This window comes from Lutjanus erythropterus, chromosome 16 (assembly GCF_056507025.1).
Source record: "Lutjanus erythropterus isolate fLutEry1 chromosome 16, fLutEry1.hap2, whole genome shotgun sequence".
Lineage (NCBI taxonomy): Eukaryota > Metazoa > Chordata > Actinopteri > Lutjaniformes > Lutjanidae > Lutjanus > Lutjanus erythropterus.
In genome coordinates, this window is record NC_139332.1 from 8,898,373 (window position 1) to 8,917,075 (window position 18,703).

An 18,703-nucleotide genomic window follows, 5' to 3' on the forward strand; every position below is an offset into this window, starting at 1 on the left:
CCTCAAAAACTCGACTTGTATCGGGTGTTATGCTGCATAAATAAGCTGCTTTAAGGAATGTAACACAGCAGCCAAAATAACTCACTTAGTTAATTAAAACTGGTAAAAGATCAATAAAGCTCCTGGTCCCTCTCTCTTAATTCCCCAGTATTAATTAAAGATACTCACTTTGAAGACTGATTTTTTCTCCTCTGTATCTAGTTAATTAGAAACTTTGAAGCAGTAAACGGCTCCAAACTAGACGAACGAAACAACAGCAGATCAAATTAAGCCACAGGATCTTAATCACAACCACAACAGTGAGGCATTTTGTACTGAATTAACTCAAAATCAATATCATGGTATCATCAGCAGCTGAATCTGTCACTTTAGTCCCGTGAGGTTGCGAGTGTTAGCAGTGGATTTTTAGTTTTTGACCAATCTGGTTTCACAGTCAGAATTTAAATGACATGTTAGGGGTCTGGGACAAAGCAGCGCTGCCCTGAAATTGTTCCACAGTGGCCTAAAGCGCAGCAATATGAGGCAAATGGCTTTCATTGCATCATAACCTTGACCGCAGCGGCTGCTCTGCTTTGAGCTCCGGCCATTGATGCACTCGAGGGCCACTTTGTGCCAGTATTAGCCCTCCATGTCGTCCTGCCATCACGGTGCAGCCAGCCCAGTGGCAAAAAATAATAAAATGAAATGTCAAATCAAAGAGAGGACAGAGAATGGTCTTTACCAAAGGGCTTAAATTTTTGAGTGAAATGGGAAAGTGTATTTACTGCGGCTATTCTCTGTATTAGAGGGGATCTGCTGCAAATTGAGTCAATGAAATATGGAATGAGCTAAATTCGCACTCAGTTTCAGAGTATGACATTCACTCTGTCACTGGAACCACTGTCTTATGTGCAATATAAAGATATTTAACTTGAAGAACTTGTACATTTATTTAAAACATAGCATTACTGCTGTGAGCAAATGAGACTCAGCATCTACTAACATTTATACTTATATTAATCTGTGTTAGACCCATAACACATTCACATGCCACTCATTTCATGCTGGTAATTTTTAAAAAAATTACTTCTTAAAAGTGCATTGTGTCAGAGTTACAAAAAAATGGCAGAAATTAAGTATAGATATGTTTTTGTCAGTGCATAATCAACTGAAAATAAGAATCTTTGCCTTTTCATTATCTTAGAATGAGCCTGGTATATCAGAATCATGTTGAGCTCCTCATGAGGTCCTTTCACGTTTTTTGCAAGTTTCATGGCCGGTGTAGTTTCTCCTACACATTTGGAAGGGAAGGGTGAGACGAGTAGCATTCAGTTGGTTGGAATTACAACCTCACAGCCTAATGCCACTAAATCCTTCACACTGGCTCCTTAAGTAATTTAGTCCCTCCAGCCTTGCAGCCTAAAATGTCTAATTTCATTGCAGCTTTTGTAAAAAAAAAAATGTGATGCAATGGCATTTTTTGCAAATAAATATAAGAGCAAGTGAAAATTGCAGTAGAAAGTTGTGATTTTTTTAATATAATTCATTAAAAGTTCTAAGTAACTTTAGCAGAATGGCTCATGATTACAAAAACTTTATTTTGCTTTATTTGTAGATAAAGAAGTGCACCTCGGGTGTATCCCATGAAAAGGCAAAAATCTTTCTGGAGCTCAAATTCAGTCAAAACAGCATAAAATTACACAATAAACATGAACAGAGCATCGATAAATGTCAAAATGATGACAAACGTGTTCTTTTCAGTATCTGTGACAAAATAAAAAAATAGCTAAAAAAAAAAGTGAATAATAAAACGGCTGGGGACTGCTGTGATTGGTAGAAAATTCGCAGGAAGCTATGTTGATTGGTCCAATTTGCAGAAAAGTTATGGAGTTTGGACAGAATTGCAAGGTCGTGTAGAATTCATGAGGACTGGTTGAACTGGACTTGGTGAATTGTGGTGATCACAACATTGCAACTTCCCGGAGGGACTGGGTTTTAAACACATAATTCATAATATCTGCCACTGGGAATCTCTCTCACAGCAAAACTATAACAACAGATGTAGTGAGGTGCCAAGGGATCATGGGAGTTGTTGTCTTCATTGATAAACAGCCACCGATCTATCTGAGATTGCAGGGGACGGCATCACGTTGCCATGGTAATGCTGTTACCACCACAGCTCTACATGACGCTGCCACCATTTGCGATTTGTAATGAGCTGTAGAATTTTGTTCATCAGCATGTCATCAACAACACAATGAGTTTACAGACAGGTGGGTGAGTTAAAGTGTTGCACCCTGGCCACCCCTCTGGCTCCGCCACTGGACATTAGTCAGTGATATTGATGAACAAACATTTTGTGAAATAGGGAAACAAAACACTAAACATATTCTTTAAAAAAGACTTCATGTGAAATGCACCTTGTAAGAGAAATGTTCGTATTCAGTGCAGCACGATGCAGAAAGCTCGTATTGTGAGACAGATTTGCCGTCCCGTGCCCACAGAGACATGATGCATGTTGGTGCACCTCGCACTCTTTGCTCATGCAGTGATATTATCAACACTCCATGGATCAAGCAGTTGTGGCAGCCTCCTGAGAGTCCAGATGCTGCAGGGAGGACCTCCGCTGACCTCGCAGCAGACCTGGGATCGGCGTACTGTGGGCCTGCAATGATCATCCTCAGGCCCTTTTAGATGAGGTGTGCATAATGGGGAGGTTTCTCTCACTGAAGGATGAATCAATGTGGCATGAAGAAGAGAATTTCCAGCCCATTTCCTCCCCTGATTACCCCACCACATACAGCTCCTTAATAGCTTGTTGTGTGTCATAAATCTCTTTTTACCACCATAGCATCACAGATGTATTACAGTGTATGCCTTACATATTAAACCAAAGGTGTCATTGGGGTTTGGTGCTGGTAGCATGTTAAGTCAGTACTGTAAGGATCCAGGAAACATGTTTCATCTGTCGGGCTGTCAGCGCACACAGAGCCATGATGTGCAACCAGCCTGCTTATCTCCAAACAGCTCTCTGGTTTGTAATAAAGACGTTTCTGTATGGGATGAAGAGAGGGATGCTGCCGCTTGTTTCAGCTCGCAGGTGGGACTGCAGTGGACGTTGGGACCCAGAGGCAATACAGACAGCACAACCCGTGGGTACGCAGGGACTCAGGGGTCACTGGGATCTGCTGTCACAGTGATCAGCTTCCAGTCAGTCAACTGACGCAGAGGTCACTACTCATTTACATCACAGTTTTTGTCAACAGCATTTTTCATTAAGCTAAACAAGACTGTAACAAAATAAAAATTAGCTGACTTATAAAAGTGAGAGAAAAATATTAGGGAGGGACCAGTGGGGCACAGCTTGCACTGAAGAGACTCCGGTTCTTCCTGTTATTTCCAGAGATGTTTCTAAAGGGCGAAATCTGATTGGCCACCACAAGTGCCACCCCATTATCCTCAAGTGTGATTGGTTATCTGTCACAGATGTCACAGTTTTTTTTTTTTAAACAAGGGCTTAAAGGAACAGTTCACCTCAAAATCAAAGATACACATTTTTCCCCTGGTCTATAGTGCTTTTTTGTCCATCAAAGTTTTTGTAAGTGTGAGTTGCAGAGTTTTGGAGTTGGCTGTAAAGATGTCTGCCTTCTCTCCAGTGTAATGGAACGAAATGGCACTCGGCTTGTGATGCTCAAAGCACCAAAAAATACATGTGAAAAACTCAACAGCTGTATCTCTTTCTAAAAATCATGACTCAGTTATTCAAGATAATTCAAATACCTTTTATTTTGAGCAGTTTCATATAGGAACTCCTTTCATTCTGCTGTAGAATCCACTGGAACTACTTTCTTTCTAGTAAAAATGAAAGTATTATTACGTATGTGTTTTGTTTTGTTTTTTTCCCATAGACAGAAAGTAGTTCGCAACCAGAAGTTCAGCGTAAATTTCTCTGAATTTCTCTGCTCGGAGTCTGACTAGTTAAACTGGAAATGGTCAAACCTGAAGCAGGACAGGAACATTTTGTTCTTTAGTCAGTTCATTTAGCTAGTTTAGCTAGAATAAGCACAACAAAGCACCTGCTCACTACTCTTAGATGTTTCTGCTTCTTCTTCATCACTGTCTTCATCGTCACCTGCAGATTGCTTAAATAAATCTGTTATATTTTCTCTGGCCTTTTCTCTTTTGGCCATAGGTTTTCTTTTTTTATCCATGTTTCAGGCTAGATCATCTCAGTTTCAGTTGTGATGACAGCTGCTACCTGCTATTACGGAGTGTACCAGCTGTGTTGCTGCAGCTAAGAAGGATCTATTGAATATATGTATACTGGCTGTATAATGCCAGGGTGGGAAAAATAAGACAAGTCCTCATAAAACCAGCCCACCCGATGCATTCCCAAACTTTCCAATGGCCAATCCATATCTGGTGGTCAGTGGGATCTGCTGAATCCAACTGTCAATGAGGTCACACCTGAATTATGTTTTAATTTAGTTTTTAAACATACAGTATAGACTAAACATATCTACATACAGTATATACTGTACACTCTAAACAGTATTGGCATATTATAACCTTACAGTGTCATTATGGTTATTGTGTTAGCTAACTGTTGCCTGTTTACACAAATCCATCAGTTTTTGAGCAACATTATCTCTAATTTTGTGTTCTGGCCACCTGACAAATGTAAATGCTACATTCACCATTATACTCAACAGCTGTTTGGAGCCGAGGAGGTAGTGTACAGTTGGTTTATTAGAACCTTTTTACTGAAAACAGATGCTTGCTGCTGATGAGACTGGTGACAGTGAACCAAAACAGTAAAGTTGTCAGCCATCAAAATCAACATGAGCTAAAAAAAAAAAAAAAAAAAAAGAGGGTAAAATGTTCCAAAAACACTTTAAGGAGCTCTGTAAGGTTTTCACTACAAGCAACACCTTTCACATTACACAATACTCATCAGAACAGCTTTAATATAAACATCAGAGCAACCACATATGTAACAATACACTGATAATACTGAAAATAGAAGTAAAGGCAGACAAACTCTTCTCCTCCAACCCTTTTCTGACCCTCCTCTGTTGCCCACAGCTGACCCACAACTAACAGCCATTTCTCCCTCTCTCTCTCTCATGTCGCCCATCTCCCTCAATAAATATTTCAGGAACACACAGCTGGCACAAGGTACGGTTTCAGCCACCTCAGTGGTTGGGGGTAGTCAAGGGAGGCCCTGAAGGCAACACTAACAAAAGTGAAGACCTCTTTTCATTTTTCCGCAAGTGTCTTGATTAATTACTGTGATGGCGTTACTTTTATAAATTTTATGTTTAGAATTTCCATTAGGAATACTAAATTAATATTGTCTTAACTGTTTACCAAGTTAATTATTTTCTTCAATGGTTCTAAAACTAGTCAGTGTGGTTAATCAGAAATGTAACTGACTTTATTTCCTATATATTTAAATGTAGTAGTAGTATGCTTATTGTCTTGCCTTTGACAACTTGGATTTGTAAAGAGTAAATAAATAAATAATCCCCTGAATTTTGCTTCTAAGGTTCTGAATATCATTAGATAATGAAATAATTCTTACCTAAATCACATGAGACTAACATCTGGCAACATCTTCAAAAGCCATGTTTCCACTGCAGGAACTTTCCCCAGGGACTAGGAGCCTTTGGTGGTTTCCTCCATAGGGACCAGGGTCTAAATTTACTTCTGGGGATATTATTTTACCTGCCAAAAAGTACCTGCTTTGGGGGTAGCACTTTCCAAAAGTACACAAATTTTATGGTTGAGGCTTGCAGCTCTGATCATTTCTGATTGGTTGCATAGTTGCAGCATTTTATTTCATGTTGTGTCATTGTTGCTCTTTTATATGTCAGTAGACTATAGCTGCATTTTCACCCACAGTACCGAAAACATTTAGTCCCAGGAAGTACTTTTCCAGGAACTAAATGGTTCTTTCAGCCTGTTTTGCCAGTTTGTCTGCATTTCCATCACTATCTAAAGACCTGAGAAGATTTCAGTTTTGCGCACAATTATACAACAATGATAAGCCATTGTGGAATAAAATGCTGCAAGTACTCAACTTCTGGAAAGTACTAAACCCTCAGCAGGGACTTTCTAGGGGGAGACATAATGTCCCCTGGAACTTAATCTAGACCCTGGTCCATGTGGTGGAAACACACTGAGCTCCTCCAAAGGTTCTTAGTCCCTGGGAGAAGTTCCTGTGGTGGACATTAGCCTAATATTTGCAGGTCCTTAGACTGTGGTGGAAATGCAGAAAACAACAGGCAGATATTTTGGGTGGCAGCACAGTTTGATTTCACCGATCTATGACGCATCATGTTGTCAGCAACACCTTTTTTCACCTACCAGTGAAGAGCTCATCACTCTTGTATAATTTATGTATTTTTGATGTTACAAATCATGGCCATCAACACACAGATTTCACAAATTTGTAAGCAGAGTCTTCAATCTTTAGGAGAGAGATGAGAAAAAAAAACTTGTGAAAACTGCACATATTTTGAAAGTCAAACATCAAAGAGACATTTCTGAGCTGAAGGGGTCTTTAAAGTCAAAGCTGCAAATAAAGAAGAAAATGCATCAATTAAAATACTTTGTAGGCATGAAATAAATCACACAAGCAGTATATTGATTTTGTCTGTGAATTTTCTACATGAGACATCTGGACAGCAGTGAGAGTGAGTTGCCATGAGCTTAAGCAATGTTTTCATCAGGCCTCGGCCTGTAAGCACCGTCTTACAAACCCTCTCCAGCTCATAATTTATCTGACGGGGTCCGGAGGGAGATGTTTGTTTGTCAGAGAGGATTAGAAACAGATTGTGTTTCAACCTTAAATTGAAATTTAAATAGAGTTTGATACAACATTTGGCATGTCTCAGTGTAGCAGTTGTCATTTTACAGTCAACCACTTACTGGTTTCCACTGAAGTTGCGTTACCCAAAATCTCAGGAACTACTTTTTAGGGAACTATATGGTTTCTTCAGCCCATTTTGCCTGTTTTTTCTACATTTCCATTTCTATCTAAAGACCTTAGATGAATGGACAAATAAGTCCACTGATGCATGCAGTTATTTTTATATGCAACAATGACGTATCATGAAAGAAAATGCTGCAAGAACTTGACCAGTCAGAAATGCAACACCCAACCTCAATGCTGCTGTACTTTTGGAAAGTATTACCCCCTGAACAGGGACTTTTTGGAGCGTAAAATCATGTCCAAAGAACTTAATGTAGACCCCGTTTCCTGCCGTGGAAATGCACCAAGATCTTCCAAAGGTTCCTGGTCCCTGGGGAAAGTTCCTGTGGTGTAAACGCAGCTTAATTTGCCTAATCTTCGCAGGCATTTGAACTGTGGTGAAAATGCAGACAACAACAGGTTGAAGGAACCTCTTAGTTCCTTGAAAAGTAATTGCTGGGATGAACCTTTTGACTCACTTTTTTATCATTTATATGCATCTGTGATGTCACAAATTATGGCCATCACAAACTCAGACTTCAGAGTACGGAAACATTAGAACTTTAGCAGAGGGATGTAAAAAAATTCTAGTGAAAGTCAAACATCAAAGAAAAAAAAGAGACATTTTTTAGCTGAAGGGGGTCTTTAAAGCCAAAGCTGAGGATGAAAAAAAAAAATTACGTTAATTAAAATACTTTGTAGGCATGAAATAAATCACACAAGCAGTATATTGATTTTGTCTGTGAAAAGATTTCCACATGAGACATCTGGACAGCAGTGTGAATGTGTTGCCGCAAGCTTAAGCAATGTTTTCATTGGGCCTCGGCCTGTAAGCACCGTCTTACAAACCCTCTCCGGCTCATAATTTATCTGACGGGGTCCGGAGGGAGATGTTTGTTTGTCAGAGAGGATCAGAAGCAGATTGTGTTTCAACCTTAATTGAAATCTAAATAGAGTTTGATGCAACATTTGGCATGTCTCAGTGTAGCAGTGGAGGTGCAAGTGGATGCATTCACACAAGTCAGAGCCGCCACGTTTGCAAAACTTAACCGTAAGTCATTTTGCAGTCAACCACTTACTGATGCAAGGCAGCTATCCTGTTGCTTTCATGTCATCTTGTTTCAGAGCGAGAAGTGCAAAGTCTGTACTCGAACATACAGACTGCACACAGAACTCCGGCTACATTAATAAGCGGCGGGATTTTTTTCTTTCCTGTCAGAGCTACATATGCAAATGTGACAGCAATGTACCAACTGGTCATGAGGAGCAGTGGGAGAGCTCTACGCATTAGTCATCCCCGCAGAATGAACCGCACTGACAGAACCACTAATTAATGGTTAAAAAAAGATTCAAGAGTGATTTCCATCCAGCTCTCCTCCACCTAATCAGTTTATAATAGCATTTTCGTCCTCCGGGATGATAATGTCTCCTCTCAGATGTCTGCTTGCTCTGTCATTAAACCCTTGCAGGAGTTGAAGTGGATTTGTCTGTAGGTGTTTTGTAGAAATTGTGCTTTTACTGCAAGGGCCGTAGTAAATAAGACAGGAAAAAAAGGAGGTGTGATAGCAAAAAAGTTGAGAATAAACACTTAGTCAGCACACAAGGGTGACTTGTGTCTGACACTTATTTTAATACTGACTTTACGCCAAACTGTGGGTCTACACTCAGGAATTAGTCATGGGTTTAAAGTCTTCAGCTTCTTGAGGCCACTGTAAGTGACTCAAGCCCAGTATCCCTACAAATAATGACCACCTGGAGCCTCATTACAGAAACTTCCTCAGTCTGAAATCCTATCTTATCTCAGTTTAGGATGACATTTAGTGTTTTTGGTATAACAGAAACATGTTTCCTATCTCATTTTAGGATAGAAGTCCATCTATTAAAGTTTCTAACTGCAGAATTTCCTAAATTAGGATGACATTGACCCCATCCTAAACTCTAAATAACTGTCAGAAATGGCAGCACAATTGTTGATATCTGTATGGAAGTGACAAATAGATGGGGAACAACATGAACACAGACAGCTGCTCAAACCATATGATGACACTAAATTCTCCAGCTGTACATCGACTGCAGAGACACCAGATCTTTTCTTGTCTTGTCTCACCAACTAGATGTAGTGAAAAGGAAAGTGAGGTGGCTGTTGTGGACATTTTAAACACAGGCATGGCAGGATGAGTGTCTATAAAAAATATATAAAATATATTTTAAAAAATCAAGTTTACAGCTCTAGTTAGGATTTCCTAAGTTAAGATAAGTCTGAGATAGAATAGGACACAGCCATGAGTTTAGGAATTGCTTCTCTAACTACCTTCTCTTTTTTTTTTTTTTTTTAGATTTTTAGGCTTTTTTTTATTCTTACATTTTTCCTTATTAAATGCACAATATGTAAATTCTGTGGCTAGGGGTCTCTATCACATTAAAACAATAAGAAAAGATGTAGTTTGATGACGTGTGGTTGCATGGGATCATGGGAGTTGTAGATGATGACAATCTATTTTGACAGAAATCATGTTCATGGACAAGGTTTTATTCACGCGCAACTTCCTCACTTTCTGACATATGTGACGTATTCTGTGTTCTTCCTGAAGTTATAGCAATTAGCTAGCAGTGGCTAACACTAAACAGACCATTACCTTGAAAAAATGAGATTTCTCTGCATTTGATCATTGTTGGAAACACTGGGGATAATGTTAGTACACATCTTAAAAAGATATTTTAATGCAGAAATCTTGCATATTATAGCTTTAAACAGAAATTTACAGCTGTACACCACCTGAATTCAAGTTTCTCTCTATCACAGAAGAAAGACAAGCTTATTTGCATTGTCAGCTCATCACAAAACACACAGAAACAAAACAAAATCCACCAAAACCATATCGGTGAATCTGTCTTCTGTTCCAACAATCACAAATTTTGGTTTGGTTGAAGTAAACCCTCAATTCAGGTGTGAAAATCTTCTGGCTCCACACACTGCTGATGAACAACCTAGTTCTCGCCTCCCCTGCTGTGTCCTGGTCTCCCCCACAAAATGCTGCTGGAGTTTCAAAGGAAAACAACATTGCAGAATCTCCTTTTGCACACTGTCACACCACACACACCCAGTTCAGACAGTGTGCGTGTGCATGTGAACATGGCTTCAAGCTAAGGATCCACAGTGAAGATTCAGGCTAAAAACATGCTGTAAATGATATTCTTTCAGTCGACTTGGCATGTCGGGGCTTTAGGAGACTTGGATTACACCAGACAAGCAGTATGGAGGCATTTTATGTTTTTTTTTCCAGTTGTTTTTTCTGTTTGAAAACTGGTCAACATTCACTTCCACTGTTTCGGAGATTCTGCAACACTGTTTTCCTGTGAAACTCCAGCAGTGTTTTGTGGACTAAAAAACTAAACCCAACCTTCAATCGGCATGAGGGTGAGCAGATAATGACAGAATTTTCACTTTTGAGTGTTCAATCCCTTTAATGTTAACCATAACCAAATTTTTAAAATAAAAAAATATATATACTCACAATAGAGATGTGTTTATTCTTCAGTAATGTACATGTATGAACAAGTCTTTAAAATGGAATCTTTAATATGAGGTTACCGTGCTGGATCATTGTTGTCAAAGACGAGTCTAAATCAGCACTGAACATCAGGCTGTGTAAACAGTGATGCATTCACTTACTGATGTGAAATGCATTTGAGCGGAAATGCGATCGCTTAACTTAGAGGAAAGTGAACGAACTACATAGCCACGAACCCTCGAACTGAACTGTTTCAGTTTTACACCTCTATGGCCCGACCCTAACTTTGTCATAACGTGACATTTCCAAGTGAAACAAAACTGTTTAACTATGTGGCTCACCAACAGTGTAATACAGATTTGCTCAGAGATGTAAAGGAGAAATTGAAAAATCAGCTACAAACATACCCACGTTGCATAGATTGTACAAAGTGAGACTTTCAAAAAGCCAAAAAAAAAGAAAGTTGTAACTGTTCTAATACAGTAGTTTTTCAGAATAATTCAATTTAGACATTCTTGTCAGGCAATAGGTTTTATATTCCCATTGTCATTTCAATCTAGTTTAGTCAGTACATCAGAAATAAGCTTTTCATAATGGAAAGTCACAAAGAAATATCATAAAAATAACAGTTTATGACTTTATGCAACACAATCCCTACAAATCGCATCAATCACCAAAATCCAACAGTTGCTTTTCTCACCATCTGGAAATTGTTTTATTACAGAAGATGAAATAATGAGATTTGTGGGAAATGTGCCTATAAAGTGACAACATGCTCTAGTTTCTGGGATGAAAACCCTGTTTTTTAATTCAGCGTCTTCTCTCACAGAAGAAAATGAGCCATGTTTCACAGCTGATGAATGAAATCAAGAGTTGATAACATCCCACAGCAAAATCCTTGCTTCCTGCTTTTTAGCTTAATCCCCGATTTATTCTGGCCGAGCGTTAATTTACCAAAAAAAAAAAAAAAAAAAAAAATGGTAAAGATTAAAGGGAAACGTGTGATTTTTTTCAAAGTTTGAACATTTTGCCCGTAGGTCAGAAGTGTTACCCATAATTGTCAAATAAATGGAAAATATGTAAAGTAGAGAGGATTCAGAGCAGAGTGGTATACCTTCTGAGGGCATTTAATTTTTCTTTTTTTAAAAAAAGGGCATCTTTTCATTTCAACAAGTGTACCATAAACCAGCACCAATATGTAAACATACAATCATAAGAGCGTACACTGAATGCCTCATGTCCTTCACCCCTTCCCTCCACCCCCACACCCCCGAGTAAACACAACAGCCAGACAAGCAAGCCAAAGAACAAATAAAAGAAAGGAAAAAAACAATCAGCAACAGAAAAAATATATTTAGAAGTGCACTAAACAAAACAAAGCAAAACAGATGCTAGAAAAAAATATGTCCCTGATCTAAAGGTAGGTACTGTGATGATTGGTCAAGAAGAGCTGAGAAATAGGAGGGAGTTAGATTATACAAGTGTGTTCTGTTGATTAATATTCTTAATATTCTTCCTTTTTTAGATCTAATTGGAAATCTGGCATCACTCAGTAAATACAGACATGTAAAATAAATTCTATTTTCAGGACTGATGTAGAGAAAGAATGGAGTGAATTACAGAAAGTTTTCAACAGATGACTTTGCCAAAACACATGTATGAATCTTAAAGTTTTAGGTGTATTATCTGTGGATATATTATACATTTTTATGGGAGTGACAAATAATTTATTGATTAACTTAAAATGAGTTTCCTTGATGTTGTTACATGTAAATAGACAGCATGTTCTTTCACAGATGTTTAGCCAGCTATTTTCATCTAAACCCTTTCCCAGATCTTTGTCCCAAATCTTTGCTTTACTTTGACTATAACATTATGAAATCCACTAATGGATATAAATACACCCTGTACTTCAAATAATCCAAAACTCAACTCACTTTCTTTGTGAACAAACAACATCCCAAATGTGTAGGTATTTTTTTTTTAAATTTGTGAATGCCATATTGAGTTTAACCGCATATTAAACTGAAAAAACAAAAACAAAAAAAAAACAGACACAGACTGGGAGAATTGCTGAAAATCGTTGAAAACACTTGAATTTTGATGTAGTGTTTTCAAGGTTTGAAAAGTGCTGGGATTTTGGATAAAGTGCATGAAACTGCTTGAAATTGTAATCACATTACTTTCATAATCAAAAATGAAGAAACAATATGAATCAGATATTTGCTGAGCTGATTAATTGCCAAATAAGGATTTAACAATTAAACATGTACATTTGAAAAAACAATACAAAAATGAAAAAGGGAAAAAAGTATTATTAATTATTAATTAATCACTTGCCATCATTTTCAGTCACTGTAACCCTAATAAGAAGCCAAGGGTACTTACAGACAGGTGACACATTTTGAAACATTGAACCTTCTATCATAAAATAAAATATTGGTTGATCTGATTTAATGTGATAAAGAGGTGAAATAATCATTTCGTATGTAGGTATGTCATTAACCACAGCTGTATGGAAAGGCTTGAAAATACACCTTGAAAATGCTTGAAACGTGCTTGAATTTGACTTTGGAAAAGGTGTAAGAATCCTGAAATTGTGACTTTAGTTGACGTGCAAATCTGATTTTCAGGACCTTCGAGCAGAGAAAGTCTTGGGAACCCCCTGTGATTTCTGGCATCCCCCCTGTGGGGTCCCACACCCTAGATTGGGAACTGGTGTACTAGAATAATCATTATAGTAATCATAAAAAATAAAGAAATATGAAAAAGCGGGGGGGGGGCTCAAGATAATATAATGATGTGCATTTTAATAATGAATTATGGGCTGAGTACAGACTTTTTTCTCCTTTCTCTATTCTTTCCATTTTCCCTGACTTTTTAAATTTCTCTGTCCATTTATATTTCAAGTGTTTTATCAAATAGATGGAAACACATCTGGTGATGCCAAGTTTCTTCTTACAATCCTTCCAAGTTAGAAGTGAGTTAAAATCAGTAAAACACTGAACCATGTTTATGAAGATATTTTATTTTCTATTTGGATATTAGTATTCCAGGAGTTATATAAATGCCACACTGAGATATTTGTAGACTTACTGTATGAGAAATGCATATAGAGGAGATGTAGTTAGAGTATGTGAATATAGACCATTGGTTTGATTACTTCAGTGTTTAAGCTGATGAATTCCTCCACATGAAAAGAATGGATTGAGAAAGCAGCTGTCGTCGGGGTGATGCTGAGTTCATTCATACCTTTGCTATGGAAATGAAGTCACCGCAACACTTGATATTTGTTTTCCCAGCCTCATTTTTTTTTTTTTTTTTTTTTTAAGGTGTCTGAGCAGTAACTTGTTTATCACAATAGCAATTCAATTGAGTGTTTGTCATAGACCGCTGCACTGACACTGTTTATTTGAATAAACAAAAATAAATCATCCCACCCACCCCCACACCCTCACACACCCTCACACACACACACACACACACACCCTCCCTCCTGCATGAAGTGAATGCAGTAATGATGCACTGTAAGTGAACGGCTTAGCTGACTCCTTGAAAAACCATTGACTGTTGAGCACGACAATAAATTCATTTCAGTCCGACTGAAACGTCTTTTTCAGCTTGATTTTTTATTGATTGTTGGTTTTGGTGGATCCATGTGCTTCACGAAGACAGATGTTCTCCAGTAGCTGTCTGATTGTCCTCAGCAACAACAGATTTTTCTTTTTGAAAGGTGAACGGGATTATGATGTATGTCATCACTGGTCTGTATTGATCCAGCACATGCATTATCGGTAAAACCAATAATCAATACAGCAAGAACCAATGGAAGGAACTGTCAGCCGCCATGTTTGTACCTGGTACATATTACTCTTTACAGTATTTAATAACACTAACAACCCCTATAAAGCGAGTATATTCTCCTATGAAGCATGGTATTATTAGCATATTATAAAGCATGTATTCACTTTTTTTTACACATGTATGTAGCATACACAGACAGGATTAAAATGGTTTATAAATGTGTAACTAATGAAGAGACTTTGCTAATAGATTTCAGTAATGAAGGTCCTCTCAGTCACATATTATAGCCTTCATCAGGAGATGGAGTTTGCTTTGCCTGATAACAATTTCTATATGCACGTTTATAATGAACAGTATTATGATATTATTTTTTTAGAATTCTAATGTGTTTTTATAATTAGAATGTGATTAGTAATTTATTACCAGATTGTAATGTGGTATATCGGCGTACACCTCAGGAATCAAAGCACCCAATGACCACTTAGAGAAACTTATAAATGTAGTCACTGTTTGTTTTAAGTAAAATACCAGTAAACAATAATGATAAATGATAAACAATAAATCTATATAAGAACATCACACAAAACACTGTAAAATTAATATATTTGATTTATGGGTCATAACAGAAATCAAATACTCCAATCTGACAAATCCTTTTGATGGACTGAATGATGGACATTTACATTCCACTGTTGAAAATCTTTCCCTATTTTATAATCATTTAATAATGCATTATTACAGTTTATTATAACATTATAGAATTATATGTCGCAATTATGAAATATTATGATACTTGATCTTCTAAGTCATCATAAAATGTTTGTATTATTGTGATAAAGCATTATGAATATTTATGAATTCTGTACTGTAATTGCACACTGCTCTTAGTAAAAAAATGCATTAGAAATATGTTTATAATGCATTATAGACAGGGGCAACATTGAAAGTGCATTCAAATGTAATCTCATTATCTCATTAATAACATTGTTTTTCACATATGATATTCATGTGTTTCATTTGATTCCAGCAGTGATATCTTGTCAACCATTCATTAACAGTGTATACACCAGTTATAGATGCTTCAAAGGAAGACTTACTGTTGTTGACTTAGCTGCTTATTACTATGCTATTAAAATAGCATAACACAATGCTAAAGAATGACCTTATATATGCTTACAAATGCATTATAGTGTGCTAAACCATGTATATTTTTTTAAAACGCGTATTGCTTATAAATCCCTGCCTGTCAAAATCATTTTATTGCTCAAACCCTGGCAGCGTCAAAACAGTTGTGCCCATACACATTTAATTATATTCAGCCTTGTAGTTTGTTGCCGTTGGCTTTGAAGGGCCGGTCTCTGCTTCTGCTCGTGTCACAGGGGTCTTCTCAAACTCGTTTAGGAGGATTCAGGGTGTAAATCTCAGCCAGTTTGACTATCAAAGACAAGTTCTGCTGGGTCATTTCTTTATTCTGCTGTGTTTTTGCCACCATTCAGCACTTAAATTGGAAATGAATGACCTACCTCCTACTAGAGATGGAGGGATTCTTTCTAATGGATTTTAATTGTACAGTTGCAGAGTAAGAAGTGAAAAAGATTGGTACAGAGAAACTACACCATAAAAATAAAAATATACTGGAGCAGGATGCTGCCAAGTGGACCGAAATAACAAATATATTCTGTGCAAGAAGTGTTAAGTGTTAATATGTTAAATGACTGGACATAATTCAATTGTTATTATCATTTTAAAAAAAACAGCAGCATTTCTCATATCTCCATTTGTCCATAGCTGTCCAGTTGAGCCACCACACTTTTTGAGTTAAATCAAGTAGATAAGTTAAAATGAGTGGTTAGCAGTGTCGCCTCACAGCACAAAGGTTCTGAGTTTGAATTCTCCAGTCGCCGGGGGGGGGGGGGGGTGAGTTTCTGTGCAGAGTTTGCATGTTCTCGTTGTGCCCATGTGGGTTCTCCTCTGGGTACTACGGCTTCTTCCCCTAGTCCAAAGACATGCAGCATAATAGGCTAATTGATAACTAAATTTTCCTTAGGTGTGAGTGTCTCTGTGCGTCAGCCCTACAATGAACTGGCGACTTGTCCAGGGTGAACCCCACCTCTCGCCCAGTCTCAGCTGGGACAGGCTCCAGCCCCCATAACCCCCCAGGATCTGTCTGTAATCCGAGTATTCACCGATCATGTTTGAACCAAAGCGTTTTCATCCCAGTTTGTCACTGATGACTTGTCACCGCCCCCCCATCTGATACTGAAGCTGAAGGTACCTTAAGCTGCTGTAGCTGACGCAGCTGCAAAGCCACTTTTATCACATTGTTAACATTGTTTTTAACATGTGATTAAGGGTGTGAAAGGGTAGCAGTTTAGGTTTAGGCAACAAAACTACTTGGAAGGTTTAGGGTAAGACTATGTTTGAGGTAACCACTACATCACATGACATCACTGAACTAATGCGGCGTGTCATGACACATAACACATGTAACAGTGTTACAGTTCAGAATCATTTCAATAAGTCGAGCCTAAATCCAACTGCATCCATATTATTATCCAATTTTAACACTGATCATTGTTCTAAGTTACGAGGGAAACAAAACTAACACGTAATGAAACAAGACCAACTGAGTGACTGTGTTAACTGGTGACTCAGCAAAATAAGTGGTAGCACTAGTGATGGTGTTACACTGTATTTGGTGACCCGTTAAATTCTGTGACCCGTCATGATGGAAAAAATACTCAGATCCTTCACTGAAGTAAAAGAATTAACAACACAATGTGAAAATCTTAAATTACAAGTAAAGTCCTGCAAGTAAAGTACAAAGTATAGTAAACTTTACTTTTATTGTAGTATTTTTTTTACTTTACTTTTACTTTAGTACTTAGTACTTTTTTTTAAACTTTACTTTTACACTTCAGACTGTTTCTTTTACGAATATGTAACCATTTAAATTTAACAGCAGCAAAGTGGATGGCAAAAACATAAAGAAGCATCAAAAAAAATATATTGAAATAAACTAAAAAATATAAAAATGTAAGCACGATGAAATATAAAAAAAATATGAACTGTTGAAACAGGTCAAATATAGAAACAGGAACTGTATGTACAAAATAAGCAGACCCACTCACTCACTATGAGTTTGAAGAACTGAAGAACAAATAAAAAGCAAAAACAGTTCAGTACTGTAACCTGACATGGCTGACCTTGTCAAGAAATCCAGTAATTTCAGGTTCATACATTTGCTAACAAGTTGTAATGTGAAAAGAAATGTGAAATGGAAAAATCCATCAAATCTTCCAGCGCACCTACAGCATATTTGACTAAAGTCAAACATGTATTTTGTACTTCAAGTTCAACAAGGACGTAATGAAAACCTCAGCCTCTTTGCCAAGGTGCTGCTGGGTCTGGATTTATTGAAAAGCACACAAGAAGAATCTGTTTCGAGCCGTTGTTGTAGCAGAATTGAGACAAAAGCAGAAGGAAAAAGAATGCAAACAATGATTACAGTGTGCATATTTCTAACTTCATACATCAGCAACATTTATCTTTGCCTTCTCCTTTTACAGGCGGAGACAGAGTGAGCAGCTGAGGGCTTCAGTCAGAGTTCACGCAGACTGCAGGACGGCGCTGCCTGATCCGCCTGCCGTCACACAGCGGAGTCCTCCTCTGGCCCTGCATGCTGAGCAGCCACCAGGCGACCTCTGACCTCTGGCTAGTCACGGGGTTTTGATCCTACCGTCAGCCAGCGGCAGCGCAGCTGTAGCAGCAGAGGGAGGCGTCCTCGGGCCCCAATTAGGCTCCTGAGTCCCAGCCGGCCCGCCGCGGCAGCCCTCCTCCAGGGAGCCGGGGCCTGACACTGATGTGGCTGTACAGCAGCTGAAGGGGAGGGCAGCGGGAGGTGCTACCTTTGAGGCAATGCCAATAAGTGGTTTAAAAATGTATGGCACCCTTGTCAAACTTTCTTCATTTCACGGCGCCATGGCAACCGAGTTGTGCTTGTGGCGTGGTTGGCGGTAAGACAAAGGAGGGTCACATTTGTTCTCCCTGTCTTGCTCTTACTGACACACATGCACACGCACAGCTCACATTTCAGAGACTGTTGGCACAGTGGAGATGATGTCACCCAAAACTGATCCAGAATAACAATGATTGAAAGAACAGAACCGGACTGAGGTGAGGTTCATTGTTTATGACCAAAAACAGACATATTATTGCAGGTAGCAAAGACAAAATTTGCCCCCTGGAATTCATTTTTTCATATTTTCGAGCTTTTTATTTGAAAAAATGAAATACTGGCTCATTGTTTTCAATTCCTGCTGTGAAAATGAAAGCACTCAAACACTGGCAGGCAGTCAGCAGAAAATAAAAGATAAGTTAAATGTCAAAATGTCAGTACTTAATACATATTAAAACAACACAAACCTACATG